Below are 13,878 nucleotides of genomic sequence, written 5' to 3'. Positions count from 1 at the left end.
CTGCTCCATCAACCAGGTACAGTTCTATTCTGGAACATTCTATTACACCTAAAAGGAGGTTACAGTTCGTTTATAGAACATATTATATAGTGAGTTTTTTAAAAAAGATAGGAATGTGGGGGTGCCTGGGTGGCTTATTCATAAAGCAATTGCCTTCGGCTCAGGTCATGATCCCAGGGTCTTGGGATAGAGCCCCGCATCGGGCTCCCTGCTTTGTGGGAAGCCTGCTCTTTCCTCTCCCTCTCATCTGCCTTGTGTTCCCTTTCTCACTGTCTCTCTCTCTGTCAAGTAAATAAAACCTTAAAAAAAAAAAAAAAGAATGTGAACAGCAAAGTAAGAATGGTTAGAGGGGAATGGATGGAGGTCAATAGGATTAAGGAAAGGTATACCAAGGCTCCTCAGATTGATTTTTTTCTTAATAGACAAAAGTGAAAAAAAAAAATAAAATGTTAATACTTGTTAAAATTAGGTGGTGCCTTTAAAAGTGTTTATTAAATTGGGGGTGTCTGGAGGACTCCATCAGTTAAGTGTCTGCCTTCTGCTCTGGTCATGATTTCAGAGTTGTGGGATCAAGTCCCACATCGGGCTCCTTGCTCAGCGGAAAGCCTGCTTCTCCCTCTGCCTACTGCTCCCCCTGCTTGTGCTCGTTTTCTCTCTGACAAATAAATAAATAAAATCGTGTGAAGAAAGGGAGTTTATTAAATTTGTATCTGCAACCATTATTTAAAATGCTTCATATTAAAGAAAATAAGATAGGTTTTAAGTATTAATAGAGAATGACCTCTGAGATTTACTACATGTCATCACAGTTCTCTAGTTCCTATGTGATGCTGTTAAGTAGGTTAAATGTGTGCTTGTGTGTTAAATTTTGAGAAGAATCTCCAAGAAATTATTACTAGTCATTGCCCCTGGGATAGGAAAGAATCTTAAATCCACTGTATAATCTTTAGTAATAACTGATTATTTCCTTTCAAAGTTACTTATTAATAATGCAATTAAATAAGGGATTTAAATGATACAATCTTCAGGGTATTTGTAGGTTTGAAAATGGTCATAGAATGATACAATGTTCCAGAAGGGAATGTATTCTCAGATCTAAAGACATAATGTTGACAGGACACCTACTTTGAGTTGTAACAGTGTATTAAAATTAGGGAAAAAGCATAAAAATTATCCTATTCTTTTAATCAGCATTATACGTGTGTTACCACTCAAGTTCAAAGTTACCAAATAGGCATTGTGTTGCTATTGCCCTAGATCCCCCCACACCCACCTGCCTGTTTCATGAGAAGTAGCCAAAATGCATCCCTTTCTAAGTGTAAGTCCTACTGCGTGATGGTTTAATTTGCATACATTGTAACCGACCACCACCACAGTTGGAGCTAAGGAGCTGGATATTTTTTTTTGGGTCACTTTCCAGTATACCTGCTTATGATAATGTCCTTACTGATACTGTCTCTGGGGTTAGTATTGCGCAGTCTGTATTTTTTTTCCCCACTTTGATGTCTTCAATTACATATTTCCTTTTTGAATTGAATGTAATTTTGCCGACCGTCTGAAATTCCTTGTGCAGAAAAGCAAATAGAAACCTGTCCACAGTATCCGCTAACTTCACATACAGTAGTTTACTGTATCTGTATCTGTGCTGCCCCTGTCACCGTGTTATCTGTGACACAGAAAAAACAGACTTCTCAGTTTTGGTATTTTGTGTTTGAAAAAGCAAAGGGGGCTGTGATACATGAAATAAAGATTTATCTTTAAAAGTATTCAAATAAGCATTTTCCAATATGGTAAATACTAAACCTCAGTGCCTTAGACAATCCACTTGAATTGAAAGGGAAAGGATATGCCCCAATATGGCCAAACACATTATCATTATATTAAATAATAGATTGAAAATTAAATCCAAATGAACAGACAACCAAGAATACTTTGGCGGCTCTTGTAAATTTTAAAGAGTGTGACAACTTTTTTTTAAAATATTTTATTTATTTATTTGACAGAGAGATCACAAGTAGGCAGAGAGGCAGGCAGAGAGAGAGGGGGAAGCAGGCTCCCTGCCGAGCAGAGAGCCCAATGCGGGACTCGATCCCAGGACCCTGAGACCATGACCTGAGCCGAAGGCAGAGGCTTAACCCACTGAGCCACCCAGGCACCCTAAAGAGTGTAACAACTTTATCAAGATATAATTTATATAAAATAAATAGTGCATATTTAAAGCATACCATCTGATAAGTTTTGAAATACGTAAATCTGTGACGCCATCATCCTCAGCTGAAAGAACAATCATATATCCAGTACTCCTAAAGTTTCCTTGTACCACTTCGTTTTGTCGTTGTTGTTTTGTAAGTAATCTCCACACCCAACGTGGGGCTCGAACTCACAGCCCCTGACATCAAGAGTCACATTTTCTACTGACTGAGCCAGCCAGGCGCCCCTCCTTTTACCACTTCATGATTCCTCCATCATGTCCCTTCCTCTCCCTTGGATCCCAGTACCAACTGACCACCAATCAGCTTTCTATGACTTTACAATAATTTTTGCTTTCCAGACTCTGTATAAATACAGGTGTGAACTGTGGGCTCCTTTTTTGTGTACTTTTAGTCTGTGAATACAGTAAAAATTTAAAAAAAATTATTTGTTGGAGAGAGTGAGAGAGTGCAAGCCAGGAAGAGGGACAGAGGGAAAGGGAGGGGGAGAAGCAGATTCTCCACTGAGCAGGGAACCCGATGCAGGGCTCAATCCCAGGATCCTGGGGTCATGACCTGAGCTGAAGGCAGATGCTTAACTGACTGAGCCACCCAGGAGCCCCTGTGAATGTACTTTTTATAATTGTTTGGATACACATCCTGGTTCCATGTATCAGGGAACTCATTCTTATGGAGCAGGACTCTATTGTACAGCTATGCCACTTTACTCATTCTCTTAGTCATGAACATTCCAACTGTTTCCCACGTGGCTACAAAAAAAGGTCCTGTGAACATTCATGTACAAGTCTTTGTCAGGACATTTGCTTTATTTCACCTGGGAGAAGAAACCTAGGTAAACACCCAGAGAGATTGCCAGTCTGTTTAGTCTAATGTTAGCCTTTCTAATTATTGTGTCGTGGTATCTCATTGTGGTTTTAGAATATAAATAGAAAATACATATAGATAAAAATATATAAGGAAAATATAGAAAATAATTAGAAAATAGAGATATTTTCCTACTTAACAATAATGAGCATCCTTTTATGCACTTATTGGCTATATAGCTTTTTTAGCGATGCGTTTATTCAAACAATTTATTTTTCTAAAAACTTGAGTTCCTTACTGTTCACTTGGAAGAGTTGTTTATGTATTCTAAATACAGATCCTCAGTTGGTTATGTGATTTGCAAGGATTTTCCCCCAAGCTATGGTTTTTTTGTTTATTATTATTACTCATTCCTTAATCAAGTGTCTTTGAAGAACAGTGTTTTTAATTTTAATGAAGTTCTAATACTTACCAATTTATTCTTTTGTGGACTGGGCTGTTGATATTTTTCTATGTAAGAAATCTTTTTTTTTAATTTCATTTTTAAAAATATTTTATTTATTTATTTGACAGAGTGAGAGGGCACAAGCAGGGATACAGTGGGAAGAAAGAGAGGTAGAAGCAGACTCCCCGCGGAGCAGGGAGCCTGATGCAGGCCTCAAACCCAGGACCCTGGGGTCATGACCTGAGCCAAAGGAGGACACCTAACCATCTAACCCAGGCGCCCCATATATAAGAAATCTTTAATTAAAAACCACACACGTTTTCATCCATGTTTTCCCTTAGAAGTTTTTTTTTTTCCCCTTAGAAGTTTTATAGTCTTAGGTTTTACCTTTAGATCTATGAACCCTTGTGAGTTAAATTTTTGAACTACTTTTGCTTCATTACAGTGTAATCGACACATGACACCGCGAGTTTAGGGTAACATAATGACTTGATATGTGTCTGTGTATTGCGAAATGAGTACTGCAGTGGTGTTAGCTAACATACCCATCACCTCACATAATGACCTTTTGTGGGTGGTGAGAACATTTAAAATCCACTTTTCGAAACTTGCAAATACACATTTTCATTAACTCTAGTCACTAAGCTGTACCCTACATCTCCAGGACTTATTTATATTGTAACAGAAAGTTGGTACTCTGATCACCTTCACCCGTTTCCCCCACCCCTGGGAACAACCAATCTCTTCTCTGTTTGCATGATATCAACTTTTTTAGATTTCACATGTAAGTGAGATGATGTAATATTTGTCTTTCCCTGTCTTATTTTACTTAGAATAATAACCTCATGTTTCATCCATGGTGTTGCATATGGCAGAATTCCCTTTCTTTTATGGCGAAATAATATTCCATTGTATATATAATACCTTTATCCATTCATCTATTGATGGACCCTTAGGTCGTTTCCATGTATTGGCTCTTGTTTTTTGTTTTTGTTTGTTTGATGTCTTTTTAGTTTTTTTATTAACATATAATGTATTATTAGCCCCAGGGGTACAGGTCTGTGAATCGCCAGGTTTACACACTTCACAGCACTCACCATAGCACATACCTTCCCCAATGTCCATAACCCAACCATCCTCTCCCTATCCCCCTCCCCCCGGAAACCCTCAGTTTGTTTTTTGTTCTTTTTTAAGATTTTATCTCAGTTTGTTTTGTGAGATTAAGAGTCTCTTATGGTTTGTCTCCCTCCCGATCCCATCTTGTTTCATTTATTCTTTTCCTACCCCCCAAACTGCCCAGGTTGCCTCTCAACTTCCTCATATCAGAGAGATCATATGGTATTGTCTTTCTCTGATTGACTTATTTCGCTCAGCATAATACCCTCTAGTTCCATCCGCATCATTGCAAATGGCAAGATTTCCTTTCTTTTGATGGCTGCATAGTATTCCATTGTATATATATATACCACTTCTTCTTTATCCATTCACCTGTTGATGGACATCTAGGTTCTTCCCATAGTTTGGCTATTGTGGACATTGCTGCTATAAACATTCGGGTGCACGTGCCCCTTTGGATCACTACATTTGTATCTTTAGGGTAAACATGCATTGGCTCTTGTGATGCTGCAGTGAAAATGGGGGTGCAGCTACTTCTTCAAGATGGTGATTTCATTTTTGTTGGGTATGTACCCAGAAATGGAGTATCTGGCTCATATGGTTAGTTGGGTTTTTCATTTTTTGAGGAACTGCCATACTGTTTTCCTTAGTGGCTGCCCCAATTTCAATCTCCACCCACAGAGCACCAGGGCTCCCTTTTCTCTATTACCTTCCCAACACTTGTTATCTCTTCTCTTTTTTATAATAGCTATCTGACAGCTGTGAGGTGATAGTTTATTGTGGTTTTGATTTCCATTTCCCAGATGACGAGTGACATCGAGCATCTTTTCATGTACCTGCTGACCTCCTGTTTCATGTACTCATATCTATTCAGATTCTTCGCTTGTTTTTAAATTGGATTATTTGGGGTTATTTTTTCTGTTGAGTTGTGTGTGTTCCTTTTCTATTTTGGATATACTTTTTAAATTAAAGTGTTGTTGACACACAATATTATGTTAATTTCCAGTGTACAACATAGCAATAGAACAAGTCTGTATCTTATGCTGGGGTCATGGCAAGTACTGCTACCATCTCACCATACAGTGCTATTACAGTACCTTGGACATGTATTCCCAGTACTGTATCTTTCATCCCTTTGACTTACTCATTCCATAACTGAAAGCATGCACCTCCCACTCCCCACTGCACATTTTGTCCCTCCCCCTCCCCCAACCTGTCTGGCAACCATCAGTATCTATGATTGTGGGTCTATTTCCCCTTTGGATCATTACATTTTATACACCACATCTTTATCCATTCATCTGTGGATGGACCCTTGGGTTGCTTCCTTATCTTGGCTATTGTAAATAATGCTGCAATAACGGGCAAGAGTACATATATCTTTTCAATTTAGTGTTTCACTGGGCAATTACCCAGTAATGGCATTACTGGATCTTACGGTATTCCTAATTTTAGTTTTTTTGAGGAACCTCTATATTGGTTTTTCCACAACAGCTACACTAATATACGTGCCCACCAACTGAGGAGGGTTCCTTTTTCTGCACATCCTTACCAACACTTGTTATTTCTTGTCTTTTGCATTCTAGCCATTGTCAAAGGTGTAAGGTGGTATCTAATTGTGGTTTTGATTTCCATTCCTCTAATGACTAGGGATAGTAAATATCTTTTCATGTGTCTGTTGGCCTCCTGGATGACTTTTTTTTTTTTTTTAATGTCTTTTCAGGTTTCCTGCTTCTTCTTTTTTTTTTTTTTTTTAAATGTTTTATTTATTTATGTGACAGACAGAGATCACAAGTAGGCAGAGAGGCAGGCAGAGAGAGAGAGGAGGAAGCAGGCTCCCTGCTGAGCAGAGAGCCCGATGCGGGGCTCGATTCCAGGACCCTGAGATCATGACCTGAGCCGAAGGCAGAGGCTTTAACCCACTGAGCCACCCAGGTGCCCCTCCTGCTTCTTTTAACTTGGATTATTTTTAATTGTTTCCTGTTGAGCTGTGTAAGTTCTTTATATATTTTGGACATTACCCCTTTAACTTGCATATATCTTCTCCCATTTAGTAAGTTGCCTTTTCATTTTGTTGATGGTTTCCTTTGCTGTGCAGAAGCTTTTTATTTTGATGTAGTCCTAATGGTTTATTTTTGCTTTTGTTTCCCTTACCAAAGAAGACATACCTAGAAAAATTATGCTAAGATAAATGTCAAACAAATACTGCCTTGTTTTTTTCCCTAGGAATTTCATTTCCCATCTTACATTTAGGTATTTAAGTCCATTTTGAGTTTGCGTATGGTGTAAGAAACTCTTGTGCATGTAGCTGTCCAGTTTTGAAACATCATTTGTTGAAGATGTTATCATTTTCCTATTGCATGTTATTGCCCCTTTTTTAGACTAATTGAACATAAAATTATTGGTTTATTTGTGGCTCTATTTTGTTCCATTGATCTATGTGTCTGTTTTGCTGTCAGTACCATACTCTTTTGTTTTGTTTTTTTTTTTTAAGATTTTATTTATTTGTCAGAGAGAGAGGGAGAGAGAGCAAGCACAGGCAGACAGAATGGCAGGCAGAGGCAGAGGGAGAAGCAGGCTCTCTGCCGAGCAAGGAGCCCGATGTGGGACTCAATCCCAGGACGCTGGGATCATGACCTGAGCCGAAGGCAGCTGCTTAACCAACTGAGCCACCCAGGCGTCCCCTGTTTTTTTTTTTTTTTTAATTCTATTTATTTATTTTGACAGAGAGAGATCACAAGTGGGCAGAGAGGCAGACAGAGAGAGAAGGGGAAGCAGGCTCCTTGCTGAGCAGAGAGCCTGATGTGGGGCCCGATCCCAGGACCCTGAGACCATGACCTGAGCTGAAGGCAGAGGCTTTAACCCACTGAGCCACCCAGGCACCCCAGTACCATACTGTTTTAATTATTGCAGCTTTGTAGTGCATCTTGAAATACGGGATTTGGATAACTCCAGTTTTGTTCTTTTTTTTCAAGTTTGGTCTGGCTTTTCAGAGTCTGGTGTGGCTCCATACATATTTTACTATTATTTGTTCTAGCTCTGTGAAAAATGCTGTCGGTATTCTGGTAAAGATTTCAGCGAATCTGTAAATTGTTCTGGGTAGTATGGATATTTTAACAACATTAAGTTTTTTGATCCATGAACATAATATGTCTTTCCATTTCTTGAGTCATGTTCAGTTTCTTTATTCAATGCTTTATCATTTTCAGAGCTCAGGTCTTAGACCTCCTTGATTAAGTTTGTTCCTAGGTATTTTATTATTTCTGGTGCAGTTATAAAAAAGATTGTTGTCTTAATTTCTCTTTCTGCTACTTTATCATTAGGGTACAAAATCAGAACAAGTTTCTGTATATTAGTTTTATATCTTGCAACTTTATTGATTTCATTTATTCCAATAGTTTTTTGGTGGAACCTTTAGGGTTTTTTATGTATAGTATCATGTCGTCTACAACTGCTGACAGTTTTCTACTTCCTCACCAATTTGGGTACCTTTTATTTCTTGTGTGATTGCTGTGGCTAGATTTCCAGTACAATGTTTCATCCAAGTGGCAAGAGTAAACCTCCTTGCCTTATTCTTCATCTTAGAGGAAAAGCTGTTTTTCATCATAGAGTGTGATATTAGTGCTGGGTTTTTCATATGGACCTCTTTTATGTTGACATAGGTTCTCTCTGAACTCAGTTCAGCATTTTTGTTCTGAAAAAGTGTTGAATTTACTCCAGTGCATTTCTTGCACCATTTGTCAATCATACGATTTTTGTGCTTCCTTTTGTTACTGCAGTAGCTCACATTGATTGATTTGAATATTGAACCATCCTTGCATCCCAGAAATAAATCTCACTTGATTGTGGTGAATGATCCTTTTAATGTATTGTTGAATGTGGGTTGCTAATATTTTAATGAGGAGTTTTATGGTTGTGTTTATCAGGGATATTGGCCTGTAGTCTTCTTTTTTTTTGTAGTGTCTTTGTCTGATTTTAGTATAATGGTAATGCTTCAAAGAATGTATTTAGAAACTTTCCTTCCTCTTCTCTTTTTTGGAATAGTTTGAGTAGAGTGGGTATTGACTTTCCTTTAAATGTAGAGCTTTCCTATGAATCTATCTGGTCCAGGGTTTTTGTTCCTTCCTTGGGAGCTGGGTTTTTGTTGTTGTTGTTGTTGTTTCTGACTCAGTTTCACTACTTACATTTGCTCTATTCATATTTTCTATTTGTTCCTGATTCAGTTTTGGAAGGTTGTGTGTTTCTAGGAATTCATCGACTTTTTCTAGTTTGTCCAAATGTTTGCATACAATTTTCTATAGTAGTCTTTCATAATCCCTGTGAGTTTTGTTTTTTTTTTGTCTGTGTGTGGTGTTGGTTATTACTTATTCTCTTTAATTGCTGGTTTTACTATTTGGGTCCTTCCTCTTTTTTTTTCCTCAATGAGTCTGGCTAAAGGTTTATTAGTTATGTTTATCTTTACAAAGAACTGGCTCTTGGTTTCACTCATCTTTTCTACTGGTTTTTAAGTTTCTCATTTATTTGTACTCTGATCTTTATTATTTCCTTCTTTCTAACTTAGAATTTTGTTTGTTCTTTTCCAGTTTCTTTAGGTGGAAAGTTAGATTGTTTACTTGTGACTTTTCTTGTTTCTTGAGGTAGGGCCTGTGTCGCTATAAATTTCCCACTTGGAACAGCTTTTGCTGCATCCCCAGAATTTTGGATACTTGTGCTTTCATTTTCATTTATCTCCATGTATTTTTTAATTGCCTCTTGGATTTTTTAGTTGATCTGTTGGTGGTTTAATAGTGCGTTGTTTAGGCTCCATGTGTTTGTATTTTTTCCAGCTTTTTTTCTTGTAATTGCTTTCTAATTGAAATGTTGTGGTTGGAAAAGATGCATGATATAATTTTGTTCTTCTTAAATTTATTAAGACTCTTTGTGGTCTAAAATGTGATCTATCCTGAAGAATGTTCTTTGTGTACTTGAAAAGAATGTGTATTCTGTTGTTTTTGGATGGAATGTTTCGTTGATATCTCTTAAGTACATCTGGTCTAACATGTTGTTCAAGGATACTGTTTATTGATTTTCTGTTCGCATACACTATCCATTGATTTAAGTGGAGTGTTGAAGTCCTCTCCTTTGAGTGCATTACTGCCACTTTTACCTCTTGTGTCTGTTAATATTTGCTTTATGGATTTTAGTGCTCCATTGTTAGAGTCCATGGATAATGACAATTGTTATACCCTTTGGTTTAACTGATCTCATTATTATTACGTAATGTACTTCTTTGTTTTTGTTACAGTCTTTGTTTTGAAGTCTATTTTGTACAAAGTAAGTATTGTTACCAGGGATTCCCCCCCTTCCTTTTTAGCACAGAATATCTTTTTGCATCCTTTCACTTTCAGTGTGTATATGTCATTGGTCTGAAGTGAGTCTCTTATAGGCAGCATGTAGATGTGTCTTGTGTTTTAAATCCATTTAGTCACCCCATTTATGTCTTTGGATTGGAGCTTTTAGAGCATTTACATTTAAAGCAATCATTGCCCTTTGGCTAAGTTTTCTGGTTGTTTTTGTAGTTCTTCTCTGTTCATTTGCTTGTCCTTCTTTGTGATTGACTTTCTTCAGTGTTTGGCTTGACTTTCTAATTTTTGTGTATTGTTACAGTTTCTGAATTTGTGGTAAATATAAAGTTCATAATAACATCCTAAGATTATAGCAGACTATATTAAGTTGATTGTCACTTGTTTGAACACGTTCTAAAGGAACTTCACTTTTATTCCCCTCTCCATGTTTTATGTATATGTTGTCTTTTTTTTAACATCTTTGTGTTTTGTAAGTCCCATTAACTAATTCTTTAGATATAATTGATTTTATTACTTTTGTCTTTTAACATTTATACTTGCTTTATAAGTGATGCTCCATTACTTTTATTGTATATTTGCTTTTACTCATAAAATTCTATTCCTTTTGTAATTTTCTTATAATTAGGGCTTTTTCTATTCCAGTTAAGGAAGTCCTTTTAACAAGTCTTTTAAGACCAGTTTAATGGGGGAAAACTCCTTTATTTCTTTTGTCTGGCTCACTCTTTTTCTCCTTCAGTTCTGGACAGCTTTGTTGGGTACAGTATTCTTGGTGTTGATTTTTCCCTTCCAGTCCTTTGAATATATCATGCCACTCCATTCTGACCTGCAAAGTTCCTGTTGAAAAAATCAGCTGATTGTCTTCTGGGGTTTCCCCTGTACTTTTCTTTTTATTTGACAGAGAGACAGACAGAGACAGAGGTATGTAAGGGCAGAGGGAGAGGGGGAGAGAGAATATCAAGTAGTTTCCACACTGAGATCATGACCTGAGCTGAAGGCAGAGGCTTAACCCACTGAGCCACGCAGGCGCCCTGACATTTTATTTTTTAAAAGACTTATTTATTCACTTGAGAGGGAGAGAGAGAGAGAGACCGACCAAGAGAGCACAAGCAGGGGGAGAGGTAGAGAAAGAGGGAAGCAGACTCCCTACAGAGTGGGGACCCTGACTTGGGGCTCGATCCCAGTACCTGGGGATCACAACTTGAGCTGATGGCAGATGCTTAACCATCTGAGCCACCCAGATGCCCCTTTAATCGTAGACATTTTAAATCTGAAATATGGTTTGGACCTCCTTGGGTTCATCTTACTTGGTGCTTTCATGCTTCTTGAACATGGATGTCTATTTCTTTCCTCAAGTTAAATAAGTTTTTGGCTATTATTTCTTAAAATAAGTTTTATGCCCCTTTCTCTCTCTGTTCTCCTTCTGGAATTCCTATAATGTGAATGTTTGATATTGTCCAAGAGACTCCTAACCTATTCCATGCTATTTTTCCACCTCTTTCCTATAAGCTATGGTGCTTTCCATTACCCTATCTTCCAGACTGGTGATCCATTCTTGTGTATCCTTTGTTGAGTCCCTCTAGTGTATTTTTCATTTTCCATAGTATATTGTAGTCTTCAGCTTTTATTGGTTCTTTTTAAATATTTTTTAAATCTCTTTTTGGAAGTCCTTCTCTCCAATTCGTCCAGTCTTCTCTCCAGCCTGGTGAGCATCTTCATGACCATTACCTTGAACTCTGTACTAGGTAGATTGGTTATCTCTGTTCCTTTTAGGTCTTTTTCTGAGCCTTTGTCTTGTCTATTTTTTTGGCCCACATTCTTGTCTCTTCATTTTGCTTGATTTTCTGTGCTTATTTCTATGAATTAGGAAAGACAGGTACTTTCCTAAACTTGGAAGAGTGATCCTGTATATGGTGGTCCCCTGTGTAGACTGTGTATGCCTGGTGGCTTTGGCTGGCTGGTTGGAGCTGTGGCTGGTGGGAGCTGGGGGTCCTGGGACAATCCATGTGGGGTTGTCCTAGTGGGATGATTGGAGCTATGATGGGCCTTCCTGGGGCTCTCTGCACAAAGGACACTCTGGCAGGCCAGTTGAAGCTGATGTGGGTGCAAATTGGGGTGTCCCAGGATGGTCCGCTCAGGGAGCACCCTGGCAATGGGAATGGAGCAGAGGTGGGCACAGGCTGGGGTGTCTTGGAATTCTCTGTGCAGGGGGTACCCTAGTAAGTTATCTGGAGTATTCTGGGGTACTTGGTGCCTGTGTCACCTTGGCAAGATAGCTAGAGCTGTAGTGAGCCCTGACTGGGGTGTTCCAGTGTGTACCATGCTGAGGTCAGGTTGGCGGGTGGGATGGCTTGGGCTGGTGTGGGCTAAAGACTTGGGACTCACCCAGGTGGAGGGGGCAAGCAAGCTATGGGGCTTACCAACTCCTCTGATCCAGAGAGATTTCCAACACTTCCTCCGCCATTTGGCAGGGTCTTGGGCTGGTTCTTGGATATTCCAGTTACCCTTTTAAACCATGGGTTTTTTTGTTTTGTTTTGTTTTGTTTTTTTTGCTCTGCTCCAGGGCAACCAAATCTGCTCAGTGTCTCTCTGTACTATCCCTCCCCACTCCTGTTGGCAGCATCGGGGTGAGTGTTCTCCCCATTACTGTGTCTCCGTCTCTCCTGCTATTCTCTCTGGGGTCTCTCTTCTGTTGTTCAGAAGCTGTTCAGTGAGTCTTCAGTTCTTCCTCAGGACGAATTTCTCTATAATAAATGGGTGTACATTTGGTGCGTTGGTGGAAGAGGTGAACTCTTCCTTTGCATTTTGATAGAAATTTTAGATTCAGTTTTTCAATTTCAGCAACAAAAAACATGATGGGATTTTGATAAGGGTTTTACTAAACCTATAGATCAATTTGGGGAAAGTAATATCTTAGCAATATTGACTCTTTTGACCTATGAATACCCTGTGTCTTTACTTACTTAGGTTGTCTCCACAGTGTTTTAGAGATGGATGTGTGTAGGTCTTTGGCATTTTTGTCCCATTTGGTCGTAAATGTTGCATATTTAAATGCTTTGGGATTGATTGTTGGTAGTACACAGAAATACAACTGCTGTTTGTGTATTTTATATGTTGATCTTGTTGAGTTTTTCAACTTTGCCAAATGGACTTGTGAATCCTTAGATTCTGCTGGGCATTTTTTAGGTTATCAATTATATGATCTGTAAATAGATATCCCATTCTTTGAAATTTGGATGACTTTTTCTTCCCAGTTTCATTGAGTTATAATTGACAAAATTGTATGTAAAGTGTACAGTGTAATGATTTGATAGATACAAACGTTGTGAAGTGATTACCATAATGAAGTAACCATATTCTTCACCTCAGTTACCAAGTGTGTGTGTGTGTGTGTGTGTGTGTGTGTGTGTGTAAGAATGTGGATGATACACTATTTGAGCAAATTTCGAGTATACAGTACAGTATTGCCAACTATAGTTGCCATGCAATGCATTGTATCCTGAGAAATTATTCATCTTCAAATTAAAAGTTTGACCCTCGGAACATCTCTCCATTTCGCCTAACCCCCAGCCCCTGCTGACATTCTGTTGTTTCTTGTGTGTGTGTGTGTGTGTGTGTGTGTGTGCGCGTGTTTACTGTTTTTTTTTTTTTCTTTTCTTTCCCTTTTTTTATTATATTATGTTGGTCACCATTCAGTATAGCATTAGTTTTGTTTGTTTGTTTGTTTTATTATTATTATTATTTAATTTTATTTTTTATGAACATATATTTTTATCCCCAGGGATACAGGTCTGTGAATCACCAGGTTTACACACTTCACAGCACTCACCATAGCACATACCCTCCCCAATGTCCATAATCCCAACCCCCCTCTCCCAAACCCCTCCCCCCATCAACCCTCAGTTTGTTTTGTGAGATTAAGAGTCACTTATGGTTTGTCTCCCTCCCAATCCCATCTTGT

Source organism: Enhydra lutris, unplaced genomic scaffold (assembly GCF_002288905.1).
Source record: "Enhydra lutris kenyoni isolate GAN:26980312 unplaced genomic scaffold, ASM228890v2 scaffoldscaffold19, whole genome shotgun sequence".
NCBI lineage: Eukaryota > Metazoa > Chordata > Mammalia > Carnivora > Mustelidae > Enhydra > Enhydra lutris.
This window is presented reverse-complemented; position numbering follows the sequence as displayed.